General features: G+C 37.7%; 2 pseudogenes; both read right to left on the bottom strand.

Moving 5' to 3' along the window:
* Positions 1-2519: 2519 nt before the first annotated feature.
* Positions 2520-3503, bottom strand: LOC102478913 (olfactory receptor 10AG1-like; annotated as a pseudogene).
* Positions 3504-8847: 5344 nt separating this feature from the next.
* Positions 8848-12184, bottom strand: LOC102478476 (anillin-like; annotated as a pseudogene).

Below are 12184 nucleotides of genomic sequence, written 5' to 3'. Positions count from 1 at the left end.
TAAATATATCTGCAAAAACCCTTTTTTCAAAAGAAGGACACATGAAGATGTTAGATAGAGCTATATTTTAAGGAGCTAACATACAAAACATTGCACATGAGGATGAACAGTTGATGGTAGGAAATGTAGAAGCTTCCAGTACTAAATCAAATTTACCCAGCTACAGTCAGAGGAAACCACGTTCCTTGGAGAGCTTTAAGATCTGCCAAATAAAGCAGTGCAACTCTTTAAGATTTGTCATCTTCAAAGGATATGATCCCAGGAGGATAATGCAGAAGGGATTGTGGTGTGGCCATCTCCCTGGGGGTGATTTTTTACTTTCCCTCTCACTGTCTCTCTCTCTCTCACTCCAGTGAAAGCACATGCCCTAAGGGAAAAACAAAACTTTTTTTTTAAAAAAAAAAGAAAGAAAGAAAGGCAATGTAATTATATAAAAGATGTTGCATTTGATTATTACCATTGTGGAGATAGAATTGATTTACATCTGATCTGTTGTAAAGAGCGGCCCAATTCCAGCTGAAAAATGGTTACCTTTAAAAATGAGCCAAGAACAGACTGGCTCACTTGGGCCAATGCTGCAGGCAGCACAGGTTCAAGGGGTTAAAGGTAACTATGTTTTAGCCAGAGAAGGCTGGGTGGGGCTTATTTAGAACCTCAAGATGCAAGATACTATCTCACAGAACTTGGCCATTTACTCTACCCTGCCATGCTGGGTGTTGCTTTCTCTCCCTCTCTGTCTTTCACACTCAACCTATAGCAAATTAAAACTGAAAAGATAAGTGAGGTGAAATTTGCCACTATAAGAATGTCATTATTCTCTTTTAATCTATAGCTTTCCATTCACTACTAGGACACAAACTTCATGTTATCAACATGCACAGATAAAATGTTATGTGACGTCATAGAATGCTAGTCTTTATGGCTTCATGAACACGATGTTAGGTTTGATAAATACATTTACATTCTCCTACACGTTAGGAAAGTAGAAAGGTCTTCAGTAGAGCTTCTCTTAAAGATTGTCTTAAGTGACTGTGAGATATTATACAGTAGAGATGTACTCCAGTGTACTCCAATGTAATAGTACATTCTGAGGGTCCCTTCTTTTGGCTAGTAATTCTGTTTCACATTGCTAAAGCAATAAAAATAAAACTGAAAATGTTATAAATGTACTTCATAAACACATGTTCATAAATATTGTGCAAATATTATGTCTTCAAGATGAGAGTTCAGGAATTCCATTTGTAAAGCAAAGGGTTATTTTTTATTTTTATTTCAAAAGGGGGAAAAAAAGCTGCCCAAAGTAGATTCAACAATTGAAGGGCAAGGTAAATGGTATAACAGCTAGGGTCTAGCAGGACACAGAATTCATCTAGAGACGACAAAGAAACAAAAAGGCAACAACAAGAATATTTACATGATGCAGTAATTTCATAGATCGACCTTAAATTACCAGAAATTGGGTGGCTTAAAACAACTGTAAATGAGTATCTCACAGTTCTCAAGTCCAGTGTCTGTGATCATGTTGTTGGCAGTGCCTCACTCCATCAGAAGGCTGTAAGAAGAAAATCATTCCTTGCTTCTTACAGGTTATACTGGTTCAGGTACTTCCTCAGCTTGTGGCAAAATCCGTCCCATCTCTTTCTCCACATTTATGTGATGTTCTTTTCTGTTCCTCTGAGTCTGATTTTTTTTTTAATTCATCTCTCTGTCTCTTAGAAAGATGCTTATCATTGGGTTTAGACCCACCCTAAACCACAGTGAAGTCATTGCTAAATCCGTATGTTAAATATATCTGCAAAAACCCTTTTTTCAAAAGAAGGACACATGAAGATGTTAGATAGAGCTATATTTTAAGGAGCTAACATACAAAACATTGCACATGAGGATGAACAGTTGATGGTAGGAAATGTAGAAGCTTCCAGTACTAAATCAAATTTACCCAGCTACAGTCAGAGGAAACCACGTTCCTTGGAGAGCTTTAAGATCTGCCAAATAAAGCAGTGCAACTCTTTAAGATTTGTCATCTTCAAAGGATATGAACAGAGACAGGAGATAGTGACAGGGGAAATGCAAAGAAATCCTTATTATCCTGCATCACCCTTGCTGCTTCTGGAGTGTCTCACTGGATAAATTCAATCAGAGGATGAGAAAACAGTGCACAATGCAACTAAAAGATTTGGAGGGTTAAAAAAAAAAAATCACAAATAATGACCCTGAACTCTGCTTATACAACACACGCAGTTAACTTATATTCTATTGCTCCCACAGTCTCAACATTATAATTAACCATGAAGGAAAGATTGCTCTTCAAAATATGATCCCTACACTGGCTTTATCCATCCTCTGGTTATTTTGGGGCCCTTAAATAAGCTCTATGAAATAATGATCTTTACCCAATATGTGAGCATCATTATAATTTTATTATCACTATTTAGAAACATAGAAACAAGAGTAACTGTGTTTTTACTGTAAGTACATGACAAAACTATAAACAGTTTTCTATTACATTTCTATAAACCTCATGCAAATAGCTTAGCTAGAGGTTTTCTTAGCGCCTTCATGATATCTTTGTTCCTCAGTGTATATATGATGGGATTCAAAGTTGGGATGAAAACAGTGTAAAAAAGAGAGATAATCTTCCCCACTCCCTCAGACTGATTTGGTTTGGGTTGTAAATAAGTGATAGTGGCTGTCCCATAGAATAATACCACAACAGTCAGGTGAGAAGAGCAGGTGGAGAAGGCTTTAGACCTCCCTCTGGCTGAGGACAACTTCAGAATGCTGGAGATAATTTTGACATAGGAGACAACAATCAACAGAAATGGAACCATAATAAACACCACTGCGACTACATAGACTGCTATCTCATTCACAAATGTGTCCCCACAAGCAAGCTTGAGTATGGGTGGGATGTCACAGAAGAAGTGATTGATTGTGTGAGATGCACAAAAAGGCAAAGAGAAAATCTGCCATGTTTGCCCAATGACAGCTGGAACTGTACTGATCCAGGAGGCAGCCACCAGCTGAATACAGACCCCACTAGCTGGCAGCAGACCTTGTGATTCATCACCAGAGCATAATGGAGAGGGTTACAAATGGCCACGTAGCGGTCATAGGCCATCACTGTCAGGAGGAGACACTCTGTGCCTCCAAGCATCAGGACAAAACACATTTGTGTAGCACAGGCAAAGAGGGAAATATGTCCTTTCTTATTCCAAAGGTCCACGAGCATTCTTGGGATAGTTACTGTCACATAACAGATTTCCAAGAAGGAAAAATTGCCCAGGAAAAAATACATGGGGGGTTTGGAGAGCAGGGTCAATTTTTGCAATTAGTATTATGATGCTATTGCACACCAAGATAGTCAAATATATGAGTAAAAATACACCAAACAGAATCCATTGGAGATTGGGAGTATCAGAAAACCCCAAGAGAACAAAATCCATTATTATAGTGATATTTGAATGTGCTGCTTTAATTTGCTCTTTATCTGCAGATATGGTAAATTCATAAAGATTAATTCATTCACATGTTGAACCACCCTTTCCCTTTATGTTAACTGGAAGAGATGCATGAAAATACATATTTTGTCAAGTTATTTCTATCATTATTAGCAAATGAGATTACCTTTGCTAAGAGATGAGCTAGAAACTTCAGAAGGGAATTGATTTTGGAAAGGAAATCAATTTAAGAGTAATAATCTAATATATTTTATAGATTTAGGTGTAATGGTAAGAGGTACTGAAAAGTATACATTATTTATAAAACATTGTGAATAAATAATATTTTATTATTTCATCATAAGTTGTAGAATTATGATACAGCCTCTGTTGTATTGGTATTCATATTTCATTTTCTTTCAATTTAAAGCAGAACTTTTCCCTTGAAGTTTATATTTCATTCTTATTCAAAATGAGTTTTTAGTCATCTCTTTTATTCTCCAATAAGAATCACTTTCTTAACTTGAGGAAATATGGAGAGTTTTATTATTATCGTCATTGTTCTAAGTGACGTTTCTCTCCCAGTATTTATACTAAATGTATAAACATTAACCCAGCATGCTATTTATCAACTTTATCTATTAACACCCTCTAGATGATCTATGACAAATATTAATGAACTTCAAATTTAATCAAGAAATATTACCCAAACATTACTATATTTTATATATCTCTCCTTACCCATGTGAGATTCTATACTGACAATTAAGTCCCTAAAATAAAATGCAACTCCTTTTCTCTATTTTCTTTTCAGAATGTTGGCTTATACAAATATGTATGAATGTATTTTCCTAACTCCTCAAATTTATCTGGACAATTTTCAGCCCCATAAGCTGATGCTTTTGAATTACATTTATAAATAAATATTATCAGGCAAATATTCTCATTCTCTCATATTTCCATTGGTAGTAGTTATCAAGTTACTTTAATAAATTGCTTTATTATTAATGTCATAATTATTATTTGACACAAACTTAATTTTTTTGGAGGGGGAGGTTTTTTGCTATAGGGTGTGTGCGCTCGTCAGACAGACAGAGATAGAGAGACAGAAAGCAGGAAATCACCCCGCAGGGGGGATGGCCACACCACAATCCCTTCTCCTCCATTCTCCTCTTGGGATCTTGGGCACGCACACACACGCGCCCAGTGTGACTTTTAAGCCACCAGGTCTGAGACTCAAACCGCGTTTGACTATATGAGAGTCCAGCAACATAGCCATTATGCTAGTTGCTGGTCCCCCCATAAACGTAATTTTTAAAAGAATTTTTAAAATTTTATTTACTATTATTATTTTCATCATTATTTTGTAGTGATTTTTGCCTTAGAGTGAATGTGCTTGCCAGAGAGAGAGAGTGAGCTTGAGACAGTGAGAGGGAAAGTGAGATATCATCCATCTGTGGGGATAGTTACACTACAATCCCTTCTCCTTTATTCTCCTCCCAGGATCTTGGCTACATATGCACATGTGCCCAGTGAAAATGTTAAGTCACCACGTCCAGTACTCAAATCACAGTTGACCACATGGGACTCCAGCAATGTAACTACTACAGTATCTGCTGGCCCTAATTATTATTATTATTATTTTTAATTTGCTAATGGACACATGTGTTTTTAAGGGAGAGACAGAGGGAGACAGAGGGAAACAGAAAGAGACAGAGAGTGTGAGAAAACAAAGTGCCAGGTTTGGTTCTCAAACTGTAGTCAGCAATGTGGGAGTCCAGTACCTTAACCAGCATACCGCCTGTTGACTCCAACATAGACTTAATTTTACTTAACATTATATGAAAATTAAGAACTACATTATTGATATTAACTAACTCATTTTCAGATTAAGTTCTCAGATTTTCATGCTCTTATTTGAATCTTGATTCTCAAATTTAGAAATATCCTCAACGTAATCTAGCAACACAATTATAACTTACCTTCATGTGTTTTCATGAGCTGTCTTTATGTAAGTGCTTTCTACACTATAAACTTTTAGTTCTCTTCTTTTTCTTCAAAGTCTTTTTGTATAATATGTTTAGCTTGCTTCAAATATCACTTGCTCTTAAGAAACAGTAACTCTCACCCCAGGGAAGATCTTCTCTTGTGTATCAATTTAATTTCTACAAGACTGCTTCTTTGGGGCAATCATTCTGGTCACTTTTCAAAACCACTTTGTTTGGATAGACTTACCCACCTCTGCAGTCCCTCACTGGTAGAGAGCTCCCCTAAGGGAAGAGTCTCTTGGCAGCGAAATACCACTTAATTGTATAATATTACTTTTAGAGACAGCTAAAATCTGTCTAGCTATTATATTTAAGGTCTTCAATAACTGATACAAATTTGTCTTTCTTACTTTCACTCCCATAATGCAACAGATCTAGAAAATCCATTTAGTAAAACATGTCAGGTGACACAAACATGAGATACTTGCTGTCCTCAGCATACTCAGTGGTGAGATCCCTATTAAAAGAGAAATGGTATCAGGACCAGCAGTTGGTGTAATGGCTATGTCGCTGGACTCCCATGTAGTTGCCCACGGTTCGAGTCCTGGACACGGCTTAAACTCACGCCTGGCGCGTGTGTGCGCATGCCCAAGATCCTGAGAGAAGAATGGAAGAGAAGGGATTGCAGCGTGGCCATCCCCCCGGGGGGGTGATTTCTCACTTTCTATCTCTTTGTCGCTCTCTGTCTTTCTGGCCAGTGCATGCATCCTAAGCAACCAAAAAAAACCACCCCCCCAAAAAAAAAAAAAAGAGAGAGAGAGAGAGAGAAATGGTCTCCTCATAGGTAAACTTTTGTAGAATTAAGGAATGTGATGGAATGTGATTTCTGCTGGAAGACATCAGATTGTTTTTTCACATTATGTTACCTGATCATTCATCCTGGAAGTATCTAAATGATTGCAAATGAAATACAAATCTGTTGATAATGTATATGGTTTTATCTTTGACTTGACTAATATGCACTGTATTTATTAGAGGAAAAACCATGTTGTTCACTGTAAAGATGTACAGTGATTAAATGTAAATTTTTAAAAACTGAAAATCATATTATACCCACACAATTATATTAAAATTCTGTATGTTAATAAAAATATTTTTAAAAGAAATTTAAATACAAGCCATCTCAAAAAGAAGCATTTTAAACACTTAATTTCCAACCTGTTAAACACCTAGTCACACTTTCTTTTTTTTTTTTAAGAATGACATTTCTGCTATAAGGTGCATGCACTCACCAGAGAGGCAGAAGAAAGCAAGAAATCACCCCACAGGGAGGATGACATTTCTGCTATAAGGTGCGTGCACTCACCAGAGAGGCAGAAGAAAGCAAGAAATCACCCCACAGGGAGGATGGCCATGCCACAATGCCTTCTCCTTTATTCTCCTCTCAAGATTTTGGGCACACAGCCACACATGCCTCGTGTGAGTTTCAAGCCTCCTGGTCCAGCCATGTGGAAGTCCAGCGATGTAACCATTCTACCATCCACTGGTCTCTACAACCACTCAGACTTAAGACCAGTTCTCCAGGGAAGAGAATCTCCTTTTTTGGCCCGTGTGTGTGTGTCTAGAATCTTATTACTCTGTTGGTCTTGTTCCCACAGTGAGTATTCACTAGATGACATGTTTACAATCACAAGAATCACAAGAAACTACATATTTGTTTATAATGTGTACTTTCTTGTGTACCCATTGAAATATTCAGAATCAATAAAAATGACTACAACAGATTTGTAGTGGGTCTCGCCACTTTCTGGAGCCTATCTATGCTTTTTGTATGGGTAGAATTACTATATTATTCTAGTATGGCTTCATGATATCTATTGAAAAATACATACCCTGTGGTGCCAGAACACACCACAAGGCTTTTAACTCCTCACATACCAATCAATTCACTTAGCGACCAAGTCATAGTAATATAATTCAGTCATTAAATGAGGAATGCCTGTATAGGGGAAAAATCCCCAAACAGAAAACTCTCCTCTCATCTTCCTTTTCCCATTTCAGCCATTTGCAATTATGTATGAGATAAGATTGGCGGGCATAAACTCTATTTCTATATGTAGCTGCATTGGTTCCTTTCTATTTAGGGTCCATTACTATCAGTTTTTCTAAAACTGCATTCATTTAATTATGTCAAATCTGCTTCTATTTGATTCAGCATGCCCCTTACATTGGTCCTCTGTCCTCTTCTTGTCACTGGTTTGGTATTTGCACATGGCATTTCTTTCATTTATTTCTATTGATGAGAACAGCATTCATTGTTTCCTGCAATCTTGTCAGTTTCATACAGGCTGGGATACATTCAGTGTCCATTTCCCATTAGGGTAGAATGATCTCATCTCTGTTTATCATTAGAAATGAGCAGTGGCTATTACATTACTCAATTAAATATCACAAGCACTGAAAGAAATCTAAAAAATGAAATTATTTCTCAGTCATGTCAATGGCTTAGCAAAATAAAGAAGTATCTTACACTCATATTACAACACATTTTTGTGGCTAGTAATTCAGAAACATTACTTCTTCCATGTACAGTCTCATTGTTCAAATGCTCATCTTTCTGGTCTCCTATAGGACTAACATTCAAATAAATGAGCATTGAATTCAGACAATAAGGAATAAAACCCACTCTAAAGAACATCAGCACAAAATGCACAACATTTCTACACTTGATATTGTGGAAATGAATCACATACTCCAAAATAAAAATGAGAACACCAGGGTTTTGGTTTTGTTTATTTGTTTGTTTGTTTGACTCTGTATCAAAGAAACATAAAGGTGTTTGGAGAGCATCAAACCACACTCTACCACAGTCCTAACTCTTGGTCATTAATTGTCTCTTCACAATTTTCTTCCAAACACAGAAGACATTCCCACAAAATACAGTTTAGTTTATAAAAACCTATGATCTTTGACTATGGCATATTTCTCTACATTGGCTCATGCTCAGTACACAGTAGTGAAATTAGAATACAATGTGTTGATACACCTCCCCTTTTGCTTGAGAGAAGCACAGTTATCACTATTCATCTGGGTGATGTCTAAGGACAATGTCTCTGGATACAAAGGAATTGTTTATTTGTTTGTTTGTTTTTTAGTTTTCTTGGGGAGTCACCCGGATCCACTCTTAACCTAGTTTAGCTTCCTTGTTTTTAGTTTTATTTATTTCTTACAAGAGTTAATAAGAGAGAGAGAGAGAGAGAGACAGAGGTATGACACCCCCAATAAGCTACAAAGGCTGAAGCTATCTATTCTCAGCCTCAGTCAGCCCTTGATCTTGAGCATGGGCATGTCTGGCATACTCAGAAACTTCTCCAGACACAAAGCCAGAACCTTTCCATGTGGGTCAGCTTTGAAGAAGGTCACCTTTTGTCACTATACCACCATACCACACCACTTTGGGATGTGGAGCTATACTTATTCTTCCTATGAGGACCTTCATTCTTCAATTCATTCATCTCATTAATCAGAAGTGTTTTCTTCTCAGTTCCAATTAGAATGAGTCTTTTCACTTTAGCCTCCTCTAAGGACTCCTTTCCAAGCTCTTCTTCCACAGAGTAGGTAAGCTCCTGGTGAGCTGGACAGATCATCACCTGCTGCAAAATGATTTCATTATAGAGTTCCTGCATTTTCTGTTTGATATTAACTTGAGAAGGAAAGGCATTGGTTTTCTCACCCAATTTCAAAGTAACATCTTTCTTCTGATCCATCACATGTTTTATTGAAGGAATTTCTGTTTCTTTGAATCTTTGGGATCTGTAGGCATCAATATTATAAAGATGACAATCCTCAGAACAAACACTATCACTAGACTCAGCTCAAGGGACACAGGTTCTTTCTTTTTTTTCTTTAGATTTTAAAGAGATTTTACCCAGCAGGATATACACTTCAGTCCAGTCCAGTTGAGAATATTATACATGTCTTCATCAACAGATAATAAACCATACTTGGGGACACAGGTTCTTTGGATTTTCCTGGCTCGGGACTTTTATCACTTACAATGCTGTCTTATGATTCCAGTTTAGGTGAGAAAATTAAATGTTCTGAACTAACCACACCAACTGTCTGTGTTAATGGAGCAAGTTAAGACATAGAGGAGATATTCGATGCAACTTCCTGTTCTTCATTTCTTTCTACTTCTTCTTGATCTATCTCCCTACAACTCTTCTACACATTGAGCTCACCATCCTCTAGGACATCACTGAAGATGTCATTAATTACTTTTGAACAATTGATATCATCATCATTATCCACACTTACCTCAATATCATGAACCACTTCTGTCCACTATTCAATCTTTGATTCTGATGTCACTTTTAAGAACTTAACCTCTTCTAAAAAACAATGTTATTTTTAAAGAGCTAGACTTCATCATTTCACATTTAATAAAATCTGTAGGTTTTGTACTGGAAGTTTGTAGTGGTGTTTAATTTTCTATTACCTTTTCTGTTACTGGAAATGATGGAGTATCTGAAACAACTCGATGTTCTTATTTTTGTTTTATTTTCAAGAAGTTTTTGCTATCGGGCATGTGTACTTGCCAGAAAGAGAAGGACAGAGAGACAGAAAGGGAGAAATCAACCCCCAAGGGAGATGGCCACACCGCAATCCCTTCTCCTCCATTCTCCTCTCTGGATCTCGGGCATGCACACGCCTGTGCTCTGCATGAGTTTAAGCCACTGGGTCTGGGACTCTAACCGCAGTCGACAACATGGGAGTCCAGTGACATAGCCATTACACTAACTGCTGGTCTCATAATGTGATGTTTTTTTGAGGGGAGTGTTCTAACAGTGATTTTTCTTTTTGATTTCATTGTTTTTTCTTGAATTTTTGCCCTTTTCTGCACTCCATAAGTTGCCATTGTCAAATGGGGCACTAAAACACACTAGTTCTTTTTCACGTTCTTGCTTGAGCTGTTCTGCTAAATGGGTCGTAGATGAAGACACGTTTTTCTTGAATGGCATTAATATTTAGAGTGATAATAGATTGATAACAGAGTCCACATGTGGTACGCTCTGAGTTGGACGTTCTTTGCTGTGTTCTTGACAATGCTCTTCATGGTGTTCAAGAGAGGCTTGATCCCTGTTCCTACAGGTGTTATAGTTTTTTATTTAGGCTGAGACTGTACACAAATCTATCTGTTTAGTTCTTTGGAATGAACTCTCTGGGATACAGGTGACTTCACAACTGGTGTCAATACCTCTGTTTTTAAGGCACTAACAGGAGCTTTTTAAGTCGTTCAGTATTTTGTACACCACAATGTTTAGCATCCATGATGGATGTAGTAAAACACTGGGAAAGAAGCAGTTTTCACTGAGCGAGAAATTGAGACATTAGCCACAGATGCATTGACAGTGCCAAAGGAGGACTTTATGGCCATCCCTTTGGGAAAAACATGAAGCTTCCTGCTCAACACTGCTGCTATTGACCCCGCTTGTAGAGGGAAATGTGTATAAACAGTGATACCAGGTTGTTCTTGCGCATTGTTCTGCTTTGCAGATGGGTGACTTACGTCATGTTCCCAGGAGCAAATAGTCAGAAGTCTGGCCAGACCACCCTTTCTCCCAACTGGAGTAGCTGAGGCATCTGAAATGGGTGGCTTGGGAGAGGAAGCAGCCAACTTTTTCTCTTGTGGCATTGGTAAAAGAGTGAGGTTCTAGGTATAGCATCTATTGTATCACCCCAACAGTGCAGCTTCTCTGCAAGTTTCTGCATATGTGTTTTAACTGAAGAGGCTGTGGTTGTTTCAGACCTATGACTTGGCTCTGTCCTCATGCCCAGAAGTGATGCAGGGATGGCCACAGCATTACCAACAGAAGCCGGTGCTTGTACCTGTGCCTGAAAGACACAGGACTTCGAGAATAAAGATTTGCGGAAGTTGACTTAGCTTGTTTATTTTCCAGTTTAGAAATTTGTACTTCAGTTTTGTCTGAGCCGAGTCTTTTTAATGCTAATGGCTTTGTACCAGACCTCTCCTACTCACTAGATAGGCACTGAAAGTTATTTGCTTCTATAAATGACTCTTGCTCTCACTTATTGTGAGTCCCAGACCTTGCTGCCATCATGAGCCTCTCTGCTATTTTCTCAAGATTCTCTTAACTGGCAGGGGTTCTTTCAAACAGTTTCTTGGTTAAACAGGTCAATTGTCTCAGGAGTCACATGTCATCTAAGAGACAATGGACACAGTGGTCCACATTTAGGAAAAGAAAACAAGTGAGTCTTGGTTCAGAGTATCTCCTGGAGAGAATGAGGAGACCAGGGCAGAGTAACTCTGCCACTGCCAGCTCTCCTCCCTCAGCCTCCTGTGTCAGACTTGACACCAGCAGCCACTCCTCACTTGAATGTTTTAATGAGAATTATTCTTAACTTATATTTGCTAAATTTAATCCTATTCAACATGAAATTTTAATATGATATTTTTATAGGATTGTCAGAAAAGTCCCCATTTTTGCAATAAATGACACTAGTTCATTTTTGGAAGTACTAGAGTTATTCTAGTGTCATTTGCATCTATGACATTGCAATGTCATTTGACAGTTGACAGTTCTAGCTTCATTGTAAAAAAATTGAGCCATTTGGTTGAGTTTTGGAGATTCTAGTAGAAGTTGAAGATGGAAGACAAAACTATATTTTCACTATATTTTACTGTTTTACTTCTGTAAAGGGAATGACGGAGGTCAAGCTTGTGAGAAGTTGCAT

This window comes from Tupaia chinensis, unplaced genomic scaffold, assembly GCF_000334495.1.
Source record: "Tupaia chinensis unplaced genomic scaffold, TupChi_1.0 Scaffold000486_1, whole genome shotgun sequence".
NCBI classification, from domain to species: Eukaryota; Metazoa; Chordata; class Mammalia; order Scandentia; family Tupaiidae; genus Tupaia; species Tupaia belangeri.
Note: the sequence above shows the minus strand (reverse complement) of the source record. Positions and strands in the feature narration are given on the sequence as shown.